Source organism: Triturus cristatus, chromosome 1_1 (genome assembly GCF_964204655.1).
Source record: "Triturus cristatus chromosome 1_1, aTriCri1.1, whole genome shotgun sequence".
Lineage (NCBI taxonomy): Eukaryota > Metazoa > Chordata > Amphibia > Caudata > Salamandridae > Triturus > Triturus cristatus.
The window spans coordinates 99,859,062-99,873,460 of record NC_140579.1 but is presented as its reverse complement, the minus strand read 5'-3'; positions in this window follow the sequence as shown (position 1 = coordinate 99,873,460).

Below are 14,399 nucleotides of genomic sequence, written 5' to 3'. Positions count from 1 at the left end.
TCCTCTTCCCGCCCCCGCTGCCTGCTACTATATAACTCCTCACGGCCCCCGCTTCGCGGGTGCCTTTCGCCGAGGGAGTCCTGTGAACTCTTTTTGGAAGCCTGCCTTATTTTATTGAATCCTTTTTTACTGAGAGTGACTCCAGAACCCTTGTGAAAGCTGCTGGCGGCTGGACGCTGAGGACGGGACTGCGAGGACCAGCAGCCCCGTAACCTGAATCAGCTGCATCCTCTTCCCGCCCCCGCTGCCTGCTACTATATAACTCCTCACGGCCCCCGCTTCGCGGGTGCCTTTCGCCGAGGGAGTCCTGTGAACTCTTTTTGGAAGCCTGCCTTATTTTATTGAATCCTTTTTTACTGAGAGTGACTCCAGAACCCTTGTGAAAGCTGCTGGCGGCTGGACGCTGAGGACGGGACTGCGAGGACCAGCAGCCCCGTAACCTGAATCAGCTGCATCCTCTTCCCGCCCCAGACATTTAACTGACTGTTACATCTGCTGCGCGGTCGCGCGCCGGGAGAAGCCCGGGACAAGGGCGGGACCGTTTGTGGCCGTTAGTGGCCGGGTCGGGCCATCCCCATTGGTTGGCTCATCTTGTTGCCTATTGTTTCCCTTGCTCTGCGTGTCCCTAACAGTGGAAATTTGAGTAGGAGAAACCAATCAGGCATAACACACGCAAAAAATCACACTGAGAATGTAAATAAACCATTACCTAGCCTGACCGCTATTGATCGTATGCTACAGAAAACAATAGGGGTGGTTGCTAATGCAATCAAAAATACCGAACGCCGGGGGAGGAGCCTAGCGCTTGATCAAGATGGTCGCGTGAGCTTAGAGCTCCCGAGACCCTCGCGCCCTCCGTCGACTATCCTGTCTCTGATCCTGATTTTATGCACGGCATCGTGTTGCTGAGAAGGCAGGGAGACGATTGATGCCACCCGTGGCCAGATCGCCCACCGGGAACCGGACTTACACCTGGCGGAAGATTGCGGCCTGTCTCCCGGGGAGGCCAGGGGCCAGAGTTGGCAGGAAGCCCGGCTCCTAGTTGATCAACAGCGGCCAGGCGAGGCGTGAATGGTCGGGCGGAGGTCTCTGCCCTTTCACTTTCGGTTTCGTTCCCTTTGTCTGCCCGGACACTGGAGAGCTCTGGGTGGCTTTATTGCCCCGAGGCCGCTCGGCGGGCTATCCTGGCTGCATAAGGCAGTACCGCACACTCCTTCCTCCTCTCTTTGAGAGGGATCGGTCTTAACTGTACTGGACTGCCCGGAGCCCACTATGTCGGGCAAGGCGGAAGGGGACCGGCTGAAGACCAAGTCGACCAGGCGGGGAACGTATACCCAGGCCAACATCATGGACCGCTATGCACTCCAGAAAGCGTCACCGGGTGGATCGAGCCAGGCGCCGGAGGCCCAGAAGGAGGACTTGCCCGTGGCGCCGGAGCTCTCCCTTCAGGATGTTATGAGTGCGCTTGACGGGATGCAGACTTCGATGGGGAGACAGTTCGAGGCCCTGGCACAAAAGGTGGACGCCATCCTGGTTGATGTCAACCTGATCCGCTCGGATCTGGGCAAGACCAACGAGCGTGTTAAGAGCCTGGACCTCAAGACCACGGGCCTCACCGACGATGTCGCGGAGCTTCAGACAGAGGTCCGTAAGCTCAGGACCGAGAGCGACCTCGTCGCCCGCCGGCTGGAGGACTTTGAGAGCCGGGCCAGGCGCAACAACGTGCGCGTCATCGGGGTCCCGGAGTCGTCGGATGAGGCATCGGTGGACCTACTCGTGGAGGATCTGGTCCTTAACCACCTAAAGCCGAGGGGCCTCGGAAAGTTTTTTGCCGTTGAGAGGGCCCATAGGGTGCCGGGTGGGCGACCCAAGGCGGGTGCCCCGCCAAGGCCGATTGTCGCCCGGCTCTTCCACTTCCGAGATCGGGATGCCATCCTGCAGGCATCGAGGGTGGCGGGCCCTGTTCCCTTCCAGAATGCATCGGTTAACTTTTACCCGGACTTCACCCAGCAGGTGCAGCGACAGAGACAGAGTTTCCTGGGGGTGAAGCGGAGGCTTCGGGAACGGGACCTGAAGTACGCCATGCTTTTCCCTGCCAAACTACGTGTGGTGCACGATGACCGGACATTTTTCTTTGACTCTCCTGTTATGGCGGATGAATGGCTGGACGCCTTGCCCCGCCGTGGGACGGGCGCCGACACGGTCGAGCATGGAGATGGTGGCCGGGATGGCCAGGGCTGACAACCTCATGTTGCACTGACTTACGTTGGCCATATTTGGGAACTTGAATTGAGTGCAGTAATTGTGGAGGGTTGCGGGAGGACGAGGGGGAGCTCTTTTCCTCCCCTGGGGTACTTTTTGTAGACTTTGGTTTGTGGGGCGACAGGCACACTGCGAGTTGGGGGGGCTTTGTAAGCTGCTGCAGGGGTGCAGGGTGGGGGGAGTTAACGGGGTTTGGAGTTTGTTGATGTTGGGGGGATTGTTTTTGCAAGGCATGATGTCTATTCTCAGGACTGTTCCATGGTGGCTCTTCGGGTGCGGGGGGGGCCTCTTTCCGTTTGAGGATGGGGGGTAGAGGCTTAAAAGTGATTAGCTGGAATGTTAATGGGTTGGGGGATCGTATCAAGAGGGGAATAGTTCTGCAATTTCTCAAACGCTCGATGCCAGATGTTGTCCTACTGCAAGAGACGCACCTCATAGGCAATATGTGTTATGCCTTGAATAGGAAGGGGTATAAATTTGTTGCACACTCGGGATTCACTTCTGGGTCCAGGGGTGCGGGTGTCCTTGTCAGGGCCTCGTTGCCTTTTGAGGTGGACTCCACCATTGCTGACGATAGGGGGAGGTTTGTGGCGGTAGCGGGGCGGTGGGAAGGAAGAATTTTGGTTTTGGTTTCGGTCTATGTCCCGCCTGCCCTGCAGGCCTCCACATTTGCTGATCTGGGCAGGGCTTTGCTGACTCTCCCGGGGGGTACCCTGGTAGTGGGAGGGGACTTCAACGCTGTAGGCTCCGGGCTGTTAGATAGATACCCACCCAGGGACACAGGGGGGGCTCAGAAATGGCTTCCGGACTTCCTGGATACGTTTGGTCTGGTAGATTGCTGGAGGCTCCGGCACCCCACACAGAGCCAATACACATTTCACTCCGGAGCGCATGGTAGCCTTTCCAGGATTGACTATCTGCTCACTCTAGCCGCTCACGCCCCGTTGGTGTCCGAGGCGAGGCACATGGCACGCGGTATCTCTGACCACTCACCAGTGTGGATCCGGTTGGATCTAGGTCGGGAGGGAGGAGGGAGGGTGGCCCCCATTAACCCATGGTACTTCCGAGACCCCAAAATGCGCAGTGCCCTGGTTAAAAAGGTAGATAGTTACTTCAAAGAAAATTTGGGTACTGTGGACTCGGCGGTGTCGCTGTGGGAAGCTTTTAAGACCGTGCTACGGGGGGAAGCCCTCTCCCTGGTGGTGGCTGCCAAGAGTCGGAAGGACGGAGAGGTACGGCAGGTAGAAGAGGAGATCGCGGCCCTTGAAGGGGCTCTGGAGGAGGGGGTTACAGACTCATCGCTGCATGAGCTTAGCTTGAAACAGACTGAATATAGGGACCTGGTGACGGACGCCGCTAAAACCCTCAGTAGGGAACAGCAGGGCCGCCTGTATGACGTCGGTGATAAGGCAGGGAAACTCCTAGCGTGGCTGGACCGGAAGGAACGGGTTAATAGAGTGGTGCCGGAGTTGAGAGGTGTGAATGGGGAGGTGATTGTGGAACCGGAGGGGATTGTGCAGTGTTTTGCAGAGTACTTTCGAGGGGTTTATTCCTCTGTGTCGGACAGGCCGCCCGAGGACTCGGTTGCCCTCCTCCGTGATATCGAGCTGCCCTGCCTCTCTGACATAGATAGGGACGATTTGGATGGCGATATAACGGTCGACGAGGTGGCGGGGGCTATCCGTGCGTTGCACTCGGGAAAGGCCTCCGGGCCGAACGGACTGCCGATAGATCTATATAAGCTGTTCCCGGATAGAGTTGCCCCCCACCTGCGCACCATGTTTCTGGAGGCGCGGGAGGATGGGTCCCTTCCGTTGGACCAGCGGCTGGCGTCGATCGTGGTTATACATAAGGAGGGTAAGCCCCGGGATAGGTGCGCCTCCTACCGGCCCATCTCCCTCCTCAACGCTGAGCCGAAAATTCTGGCCAAACTCCTGGCTAACCGCCTGATTAGAGTGCTCGGCGATCTGGTCCATCCTGATCAATCCGGCTTTATCCCGCACCGCAACACGGCACTAAACCTCAGACGCCTCCATGGCGTTATCGCCAGGGCGGACACGTTGCAGGAACCGGCGGTTGTGGCGTCCCTTGACGCCACGATGGCCTTTGACACGGTGGAGTGGGCGTACTTATGGGCCGTGCTGGCAAAGTTTGGTTTTGGACCCGGCTTTGTGAGTTGGGTCAGGTTGCTGTACGAGGGGCCGCTTGCGAACGTGGTGGTGAATGGCCGGGCATCTAATTCGTTTCAGCTCGGAAGGGGAACTCGGCAGGGCTGCCCCCTGTCGCCGTTGTTGTTTGCCCTCGCCCTTGAACCATTGGCGGCATGGATACGTTGGCACCCTGAAATACGGGGCCTCAGATGGTCGCCCGATCACGAGGATCGTATCTCGCTCTACGCAGACGACATCCTTTTATACCTTGCCTCACCTAAAAAGTCGCTTATTGTGGTCTGCGATGTGCTTGCATCATTCGGAAGGAATTCGGGGCTCGTCATTAACTGGGGCAAGTCATACCTGTATGTTCTTAGTGGCGAGGTCCCCCCGATCCCTAGCGCGTGCGCGATACAGGTCGCCCAGCAGGGTTTTGTGTACTTGGGGATCTTCATATCCATGGACCCTACAGTGCGCTATGAGAGGAATCTGCTCCCCCCCCTGGCACGCTTGAGGCGCGATGTGGAGGGTTGGCGGCGGCTGCCGCTCTCCCTCGTTGGGCGTGCGGCCCTGTTCAAAATGATGTCGCTCCCCCGCTTCCTCTACGCCCTCCAGAACACCTTGGACTGGGTGCCGGCCAAATATTTTCGGGAGGTCGAAGGCCTCCAAAGGACGTTGCTGTGGGATGGGCGGCCGCGAATAGCCATTGCAAAACTGACGCTCCCATGGTACGATGGGGGCATTGCGCTCCCAGACATCCGACGGTACTACTGGGCCACGCAGCTGAGCGCGATCAACCATGGGTTTTATGGCCCTGCCCTCAGCCCTGGATACGCCATGGACAGGTGGTTGCTACGTGGTGGCAACTACCACAGGGCGTTATATTCGCGGTCCCTGGACTCGTCCCTCACGGGGCCCACGGGCGTGGCGGTGCGGGTGTGGAAGATGGCGACTGCTTCGTTGGGCTGGAAGGACAGGCTCACCCTCGCTACCCCTTTGTTTGAGTCGGAGAGACTGGGGAAGCTCAGGCACACGAAGGGATTCGACAAGTGGGACCTGATAGGTATATCCAAAGTTGGGGACGTGCTACATAAGGGGAGGGTGAAGTCCTTTGAGGAGTTGCAGAGTGAGTACGAGTTGGGGTCCTCCGAATATTTTAGGTACATTCAGCTGCGCCACGCTCTCAGATCAGTCCTCGCGGAGGGCGAGAAGGTGCCAGAGTCCTCTCCCCTTGAGGACCGGGTCCTTGATGGCCACATGCCCGAGAGTACGATCTCTCTTATATATAAGAAATTGATCAATGTCCGAGCGGATCTGCTCTCGGGGCTGAGAGAACAGTGGACTGGGGATGGTCTCGAGTTGGATAATGAGGATTGGCAGTCGGCGGTCTCTTCCCCTAAAGAGGTTGCGATCCCGTCGCGCCTGCGGCTGGTGCAGCTTAAGATCCTGCATCGGGTCTATGTGACGGGGCCGCGGCTGGTCCACATGGGTTTTTCGGAGGACGGTCTGTGCAGGAGGGGATGTGGTTTGCTGGGTACCTTCCTCCATATTATTTGGGAGTGTGGGGTCATTGCGGAATTCTGGAAGAGAGTTCATGCAGTTATGGGGGAGGTGACGGGCATTTTGGTGCAGCCGGAGGCGCGGTGTTGCCTCCTGAACGTCTGGGGACCCACAGACCTTGATGAGGCGCAGACCCAATGGGTGACCCTGGGTAACATGATTGCCAAACGAGACATTGCGCGCTTATGGGGCTCCCCGGGACCTCCTACACTGACCGCGTGGAAAGAGAACATGGACTGGAGCATGTTCAGGGAGAAGACGGTCTACTGCTCCAGAGGTCGCCCCCGGAAATGGCACGCTATCTGGGGGCGGTGGAATCACTACAGGGGGGATATATGTCTTGCCCCTGATCTGGACCTGCCAGAGGAACAGCTTTCCCCCTGACCCTCTTTCCAGCATAGATCGATCTTAGACACCGTTCTGTGCTTCTGCTGTCCCCCTTCTTCCTCCACACATTGTCTTGGAATTCGTAGACGATTGGGGTTCCACCTCCGCTGGGGGGCTTCACCATGGGTTTCTTCATTGTTTCTTGCCTTGCTGGGGTTTGTTGTTAATGTTTTTGTGTTTATTTAAAATTGGACCTTTAGCACTAATCCTTGTATTGTACTGTGGACGCATCACTGTGCCTGATTTTCCATGCTGCCGAACCCCCGGGCTGTCGGCTGAATAGCTGTGTCCTGATCCTTGAAATAAAGGTTTTCAAAAAAAAAAAAAAAAAAAAAAAAAATACCGAACGCCGCCTCTCCTTACCCGCTGGTAGTCATCTTCCCCCACAAGTGACCAATACATCGTTTTTAACTATTAATTCCCAAGATTCGTTCCTGGCTCCGTCTTTCGTAGCTCTACCGGGGCCCCATCTTATCCCTATCACTCAGTCAGCTATATCTATCACGGCTATTGACTCTCCTACCACAAACCCAGACTTACCTAGATTATCTCAGTCCCCTACTATTTTTTCTAATGACCTGCCTCCAGATTTTCCTCCCCACTCAGGGGTTGCTCCCCTAACTCCAACCTCTGATTTACCCATAAACCCTTTTTTGATGTCATCCCCGCCGTTAAGCCCATCACCTCACACTCCGAGGGTAATAACAAGAGGGCAAAAAACCAGGTCTATTTTAAAACATTCTACTAGGGATGGGCTCAACATAAAAAACGCAAAGCTTGCTAAAACATCGAAATGCACCTCTGGCGAAAATAAATACAAAAAGGTCACTACGAAATCCATCGCTACCAGAGGGAAAAAAGCAGTCAAAAATGTATCCACGAGTGTAGCTAAATCGTCTCAGGATAATAACTTGTATGTTAATTCACCTGATCAAATATCTATTCCACCTCCTTCTCTCCCTTCAAACGAGAATCTTTTGGAAAGAATCGAACATCTTATGAAGTCCTTAATGTCTCCACTCTTAGAAAGGGTAAAGTGTTTAGGGGAAAAAATGGACAATATGGAAAAAATAATGAACACTTTTAGTACTAGCCTTGGCCAAGCGGAAGTTAACTTGCATCCTAGAGTCAAACAAAATACTGACCCACATTTAGGGAAAAAAAGATTAACACCAACTCGCCCTAGTACTCCGGTATTGTCCATTCTGCCTACTAACATTCCATCTGCTCCCTTGGGGATGCCCGAATCCAGGGCAACAGGGGAAGCTGCCCCACACAGGGACGCCGAGCCCGCAAGCCGCGTAACAAATACTATTAACATTCCAGGTCTCCCTATGGAACGTTCCACGCAACCAACCCCGATGCAGTCTTTTCCACATATTGATTTACCCCCACAATCAACTCCATATACTGCAGTTTTAGTCGGGGTACCAGAATTAATACAGGGCAAAACAGAAACATTCCCCGAGTTAAGAAACAAAGTTGCCCATTGGCTGAATACGAATAGACCGTTACCCCCCACTATCTCTGGAGAAATCTTGTTCGCAAGAAGGCTAAGTTGGGTGGGCCGTAGGCCAAAGGATATGTCAGGAGACTGCATTGTAATACATTTTAGGGATAGGCGAGTGATTCACCATATCAGTCATTTTTTTCCATTTAGTGCCAACACCAAGATTCAAGTTAGGGATTTGACTTTCTTCTATCCCCAATCTTTTTCCAACTTGTTAGACACACAATCCCGCGACTTATCAGCTGTGGCTAGAAATGAGGTTCCCAGACTACGTTATAATATTCCGACCTTCAACTATTACGATCAGCTTTCTGAATTGGAGAGAGTGGATTGACTTAATCTGGACGGTTTGTCAGCTATGCCCATGTGTAATCCATTTCCCTCCAGTGTAGAGCTGGATCGTATGTCCGTGGGTTCTGAAACGTCTGGCCCCCTCTCGCTACCCACAGTTCAGTGTCTCAACCATGTGGATTCGCTGAGAACGATCCCTGATGGTGCTGTTTATAAAGATGATTCACTGCTTAATATTCTATTTTGGAATGTGGCTGGTCACCGTTCAAAGGTTCTGAATGACACTTGGCTTGCTTTTATTTATGATTTTGATATCCTGTGCTTTCAGGAAACCTGGGCTTCCACTGAAATACATCTCGAGGGTTTTAAAACATACTTTTCCCCAGCTTTACCCTCTCCCTCTGGTAGGGCCAAGGGGGGTCTGACTATTTTTGTTTCTAATACCCTCCGTTTTACATCAATAGTTCCTATAACGTTAAATGTAAATTTCCAAATTCTCCTCCTTCATTGGAATACCTGCAAAGCTTTAGTTATAGTGAATTTTTATAATAATCTTTCTGCTTCTGATTTGGCTAATGTAACTAAGGAATTACACGGCCACTTTCAAGATTTACTCTTAAAAACTAATAAGGAGTTGGTCTCAATTTGGGGTGGGGATTTTAACCAAAATCTATGTAATCATAGCGATAATATAGTGTGCGGCATAGTGGATGAGAATGGTGATCCGTTACCTCACTTTTCACACACTTCAACTGGACATCTCTTGAATGAGATCTTGAACGGATTAGATCTTACACTAGCTAATAATATGTTGAATCCTCCCATACCGGTGCTACCAACTTTTAACGGAAGAGGCAGGCCATCTACCATTGATTTTATATTTCTCTCTATGGCTGCAGGTAAAGATTTATTCACCTGTAAAACACACGATATTGCCATTAGTGATCACTACCCTATCAGTCTCGTTCTAAAAACTCCCAAGATTCGAGAGAGGCTTAATATTGAGGCAACTTTAGCCCAAAACAATTTAATTTTAGATAGACTGAATGGATATTCACTAAGATGGGAAAAGGTTGATCCCATGGTTATTACAATATCATTGGTTAAAAAAAATGGGCCCAGTGATCAATAAATGTCTCGATCCAGGCACTTCTAACGAGGGAATCATGGATAACTTTGCAACATTATTGATTGCAATAAAGGATTCTTTATCTGTAAATCTAAAAAATGGAAAACCTAAGGGATGATTTGACTCTTCCTGTACCAAAGCGCACAAGAATTTAAAAACTGTCCTTCAAAATAAGGTAAGGAACAGCAAGGAAATTGCAGCCTCCAGAATCAAATATAAACAAGCTCTAAGGCGTAGGAAAAATGACCTAAAAAAAGAGCTTTGGGATCAATTACATAAAACATCTATCCTTGGGGACACCGCTGCCTTCTGGAAGGTTGTGAAGTCCCCTTTTTTAACTGATTCTGCGCCAAAGCCAACTGTCGAGGTTGCAATAGACGAACAAACTTGGCTTGGATATTTTGAGCGGATATTCAGCCTCCCCTTAACTGCTGACCCTTTAACATTTTCTAGATCATACACCCCAAATCTCCCTCTCCCAATTAACATTCGATATGAGGAGGTGGAACAAGCCTTAAAAGCTAGTAAAAATGGTAAAGCTCCAGGCCCCGATGGGGTTCCAATTGATTTTTTAAAATTCATGATGGACTTATGGCTTCCAATTTTAACGAGGGTTCTACAAGCTTCTTGTGCATTGGGCCCTATCGATTCTTGGACTAAATCAATTCTTGTCCCCATCTTTAAAAAAGGGGACCGCCACTTGCCATCTTGTTACCGACCGATCTCTTTGTTAGATTCACTTGGGAAAGTGGCCGGTCGAGTTATCCTAGAGCGTCTGCAGCAATGGGCACTGGATAACAAAGTTCTTTCGGATCTTCAGTATGGTTTCCGTGAGGGCCTGGGAACTACAGAGCAAGCCCTTAACCTCTCCTTGATGATAGACAAATATGTTAGTGCCAAAGGAGGGGCCCTCTACTTGGCATACGTGGATCTCTCCGCAGCATTTGACTGTGTCAATCACACTAAACTGTGGATCATCCTTGAGAATATGGGAATAGAGGAGCCCCTAATACTTTTTCTGCGCGGACTGTACTCAGATGCTACAGCCCGCGTGAGATATGGCTTGGGGGGTGAGGTGACAAAACCGTTCAGAGTGGAGCGCGGCGTTAGACAGGGATGCCTCCTGGCCCCATTTTTGTTTAATTTATATACAAATGGCTTGGAGAAAGCCATGTTACTTGGGGCAAAGGACCTCCCCACTATAAACCATCGCTCTATACCGGCTCTACTCTACGCGGATGACGCTGTAGTTCTGGCGCGAACTCCGCTTGAACTGCAGCGTTCCCTCACGAAAAACCACTCATTTATGGAGAACTTGGACCTGAGGATTAATATTAAAAAAACATTTGTAATGTCTCTCGGGTCATTGAAAAAGAACAAAATGACTATTTCTGTAGACCATCAAAAAATAGAGCGCATTAATATGTACCCATATTTGGGTATTGTTTTCAACCAAACATGCTCCTGGAAAAGTGCCATCGAGTCTAGAAAACTCACCTTTGCTAGAACAACAGCCGCTTTGGTTAATTTTGCCAGCAAATTAGGAAGACGACCTACTGTTGAACTCCTGGAAATTTACAAGGCAAAATGCATCGGTAGTGTAATTTATGGGGCCGGTGTGTGGGGCTACGCTAAGATTGAAGAGGTCCAAAGGGTAGAAAACAGACTCCTACGATTCCTCTTGGCAGTCCCGCGGACTACTTCAATCTATGCATGTCATTTAGAAGTAGGATTGCCTTTTGTAGCAGATTTAATAAGGATTCAACCCTTGCTATTATGGCACCGCATTTGGACCTCCAAAGATACTACCTTTACCCAAGGGTTTATAAAAGACTGTATTGCCTTGGACAGAGCACATAAGGTCAGATGGATTTCTTATGTAAAGAGATTCTTAGACGACTTGGGCATGACACAGTACTATCTTTCCCCTTTGAAAATCGCTGAAATCCCAAGGAAACAATTTAAAAAGCTGTGCCTCGCTCAGCTAGAATCTCTGAGGTTAACTAGCAAAGCCCACAAACCCACAGTTCAACATTCCTTATTGACCCCAAACGACTCTTTCAATTCAGCCTTACTTGACATTTAACATTACTGATTATGAGAGATCTCTTTTAACAAGGCTTAGACTGAATGTTTTTCATCATTCGGTTACCTTTCCTATATCTAAATCTTGGGAAAGACATCTTCAATCCTGTCCTTGCGATATGAGTTCCTCTCAATCTACACTGCATACAGTATTGTTCTGTAAATTTTACCACGACTTGAGAAAACAGTGGCGGCTACAGTGCATGTGATCACTTTCACTTTCGCAGCCGCTTTGATGTTGCGGATCCAAGATGGCGGAGTGAGGATCTGAGCCGAAGCAGCACACCAAGAGGCTCGCCCGCCCTCTCTTCCTCTCCTAAACGAAACGACAAAAATGCCAGCGATCCTTTATCGAGTGTGCTTCTACTTGCTCTAGCCTACATCGAAGTTGGAGAAAACAGAAAAACGGGAAAATAAAACCGAAAACTAAACCGCTTACGAATTTGACGAAACTGACAAAATCTCCGGTCATAGCCGTACAGCTACAGGGGCGAGGAACCGAGGCGACTCTTCATGCTGGAACTCCCGGGGACCACTCGACTCGTGCATCGGATCCTGAAAGGGCTGCTACGGAGCTCGGGGATCAACTGGCTCAGTCTGTATCTTCGGACTGCCTTCCGTCCTCTCTCTCTAACCCTCCAGCCGATCAAGATGCCCGCGAAACAATCCCGCGCAACCCGGCACACGAAACACTCGACCGGAGTCCTTCCAGCTGGAGCTAGTGCCGGAGCCGCCCGGGAAACAGGAGGAACAACCTCAGGGCTCTCCCAGACCGCTGTGATTCACTCCGACATCGAGGAGCTGGCTACTAGCGGCTGTTCCACCACGGAGCTCGCAACGACGGAAGGGGCGCTCAAACAGGTACTGAGACCACCGATTTTGCTGGTAGACACGCGCTCTAAGGGGGGCAATAAACTGCATGCCACAAATCTCGCTAAGTCCTCGGATAGAAGCGACGCGGATGTCATGGGCAAAACCAACCAGATATCCCCTTCAATCCCAGAACACACCGTTCAGGGCGCTCTCACTGACTCTGAAGGGGTATCTTCACGCAGCAAACAAATCAGTAGTACCCAGGGGGCCGCGCAATCTAAACACCGATTACCCTCCTTTAGTGACATCTCTCCAGGTCATAACGCGATATCTATCAGCTCCCTGACTAAGTCTTCTGATATACCCACTCCGCTTGCACTTGCTCCTGTGTCTGATGCTGGGGCTACATCAGAACTTGCGACAGCTATGCGCGGCCCGGGCTTAGCCCTGTCTACGGGCTTACTATCTGTTACTGTACCTACCACCACTCCGCTTGGGGGACCACAATCCACCATCGCAAACTTATGCCTTAATAAAAATCCTAGCCTTAACGAAACCATGGTTCCTCCAGACATAATGGCTCAAAGGGAAAACATCGAAACCAATGAACAAGCCCCCCTCGAAGACTCTGTTGTTGAGGTCAGCACAGAGGACGAGGACGAGGACACGTCAGAAGATGATTTAGTGGGAAAACCAACAGATGGGCCCCATGACCCCAAGATAAAACTTCGAGGAGGGAAAGCCCACAAACTTAAAAACAAAGCTCGAGCCAAGAGAGGTCGTAGAACAGTCCTATTGACACGCCCCCTCTTAAATAACACTCTGGATCAAAAAAAGGCTTTCGTGGACAAAAGCCCCCTAAGAAAATGGATTGTAGCAAAGGGCTTAGTCAAGAATCTGTCACAGAGGCTGTCTGGTGCTAGCCTAATGGAAACCTTTGAGTCCTCAGATCTGGCTATCTCACCAGCTATGCCTCCCTCCTCGGACACTCCTTGCTCTGTTGAGACCAATGCTTTACCTGTTTCACCTAAACTGCCATTACCAGCAGGGCCGGCAAGGCAAGTACCCACTACGACCTCCTATGAGTGTTCTCCTAATACTGCTACCTCTGCCCTTTCTCTATCTCATCAAAAAGAACACTCAGGCGCCTCTCCCAAAAGCACGCCTGTTCCAGAGCTAACCTCCACTGATCCTGCCTCAATAGACACTATACTACAGATTCTGAGAGACCAACGCGCCGAAGCTAAAGAACATTATATTCATCTGAGGGAGGATAACAGCAAAATGCATACCTCATTACAAGATCTTGCCTCCAAACTGGGTGGGATTACCCAAGACATCGTGGGATTACAACAACGTGTGGTTGAGATCGAGGCGGTAAATCTCAACACAACTGCAATAACAGAAAGACACGACACTCAACTGCTGACATTACAATCTAAAGTTGAGGATTTGGAGAACCGACAGAGACGATCCAACCTGAGACTTTTTGGGATTCCGGAGGGGTCTGAGGGGGCCGATCCGAGGTCTTATTTAGTGGGGCTGTTTCAAAGGGCCTTTCCAGACTTAGCAGACTGGGACTGGGACTCGCAAATCCAGCGTGCCCATCGTCTTCCCCTAGCTATGAGAAACAGAAAGAGAGAGAATCAGCTCCCACGGCCTCTTATAATTTTTTTTGGCAACTTTCTTTTACGCCAAGCTGTTTGGCAGAGAGCTCGTCCTAACGCCCCAGTAACTGTAGGGGAGATTTCTTTTTTTGTTCGATCAGACCTGTGCAAGGAAACGATGGACAGGCGCTGGTCGCTACGCAAATTGATAGACCCCATTAAATCTGGGGGGGGCCAGGCTTTCCTGCAGGAGCCGGCCCGTCTCAAGGTCATCAAAAATGGTCGCACTCAATTTTTCAGCGACGCCAAAGAAGTGGAAGCATACATTTCTAGTTTCGGCACGATCTAGATCCTACATTGTCTCAGCAAAAATCTTTTTTCTCTTGTCTTTTCCTCTGTAGGACCGGTTTTTTTTCTTTTTTTTTGAAGAGATTCGCTAGGCTCTACGGCGTGTATTGGGGGAGAGGGATTGTGGGGTGGGGGGGGGGCACTCTTGGTTGCCCTGCTTTGTGCGCTGCCCCTTCAGCGGCAGCTGTCACTCAAGGGCGGTTCTTCCCCCTCGGGGGAGAGAATCAGGGTGGGGTGGGCGGTGGGGGGGTTTTGGT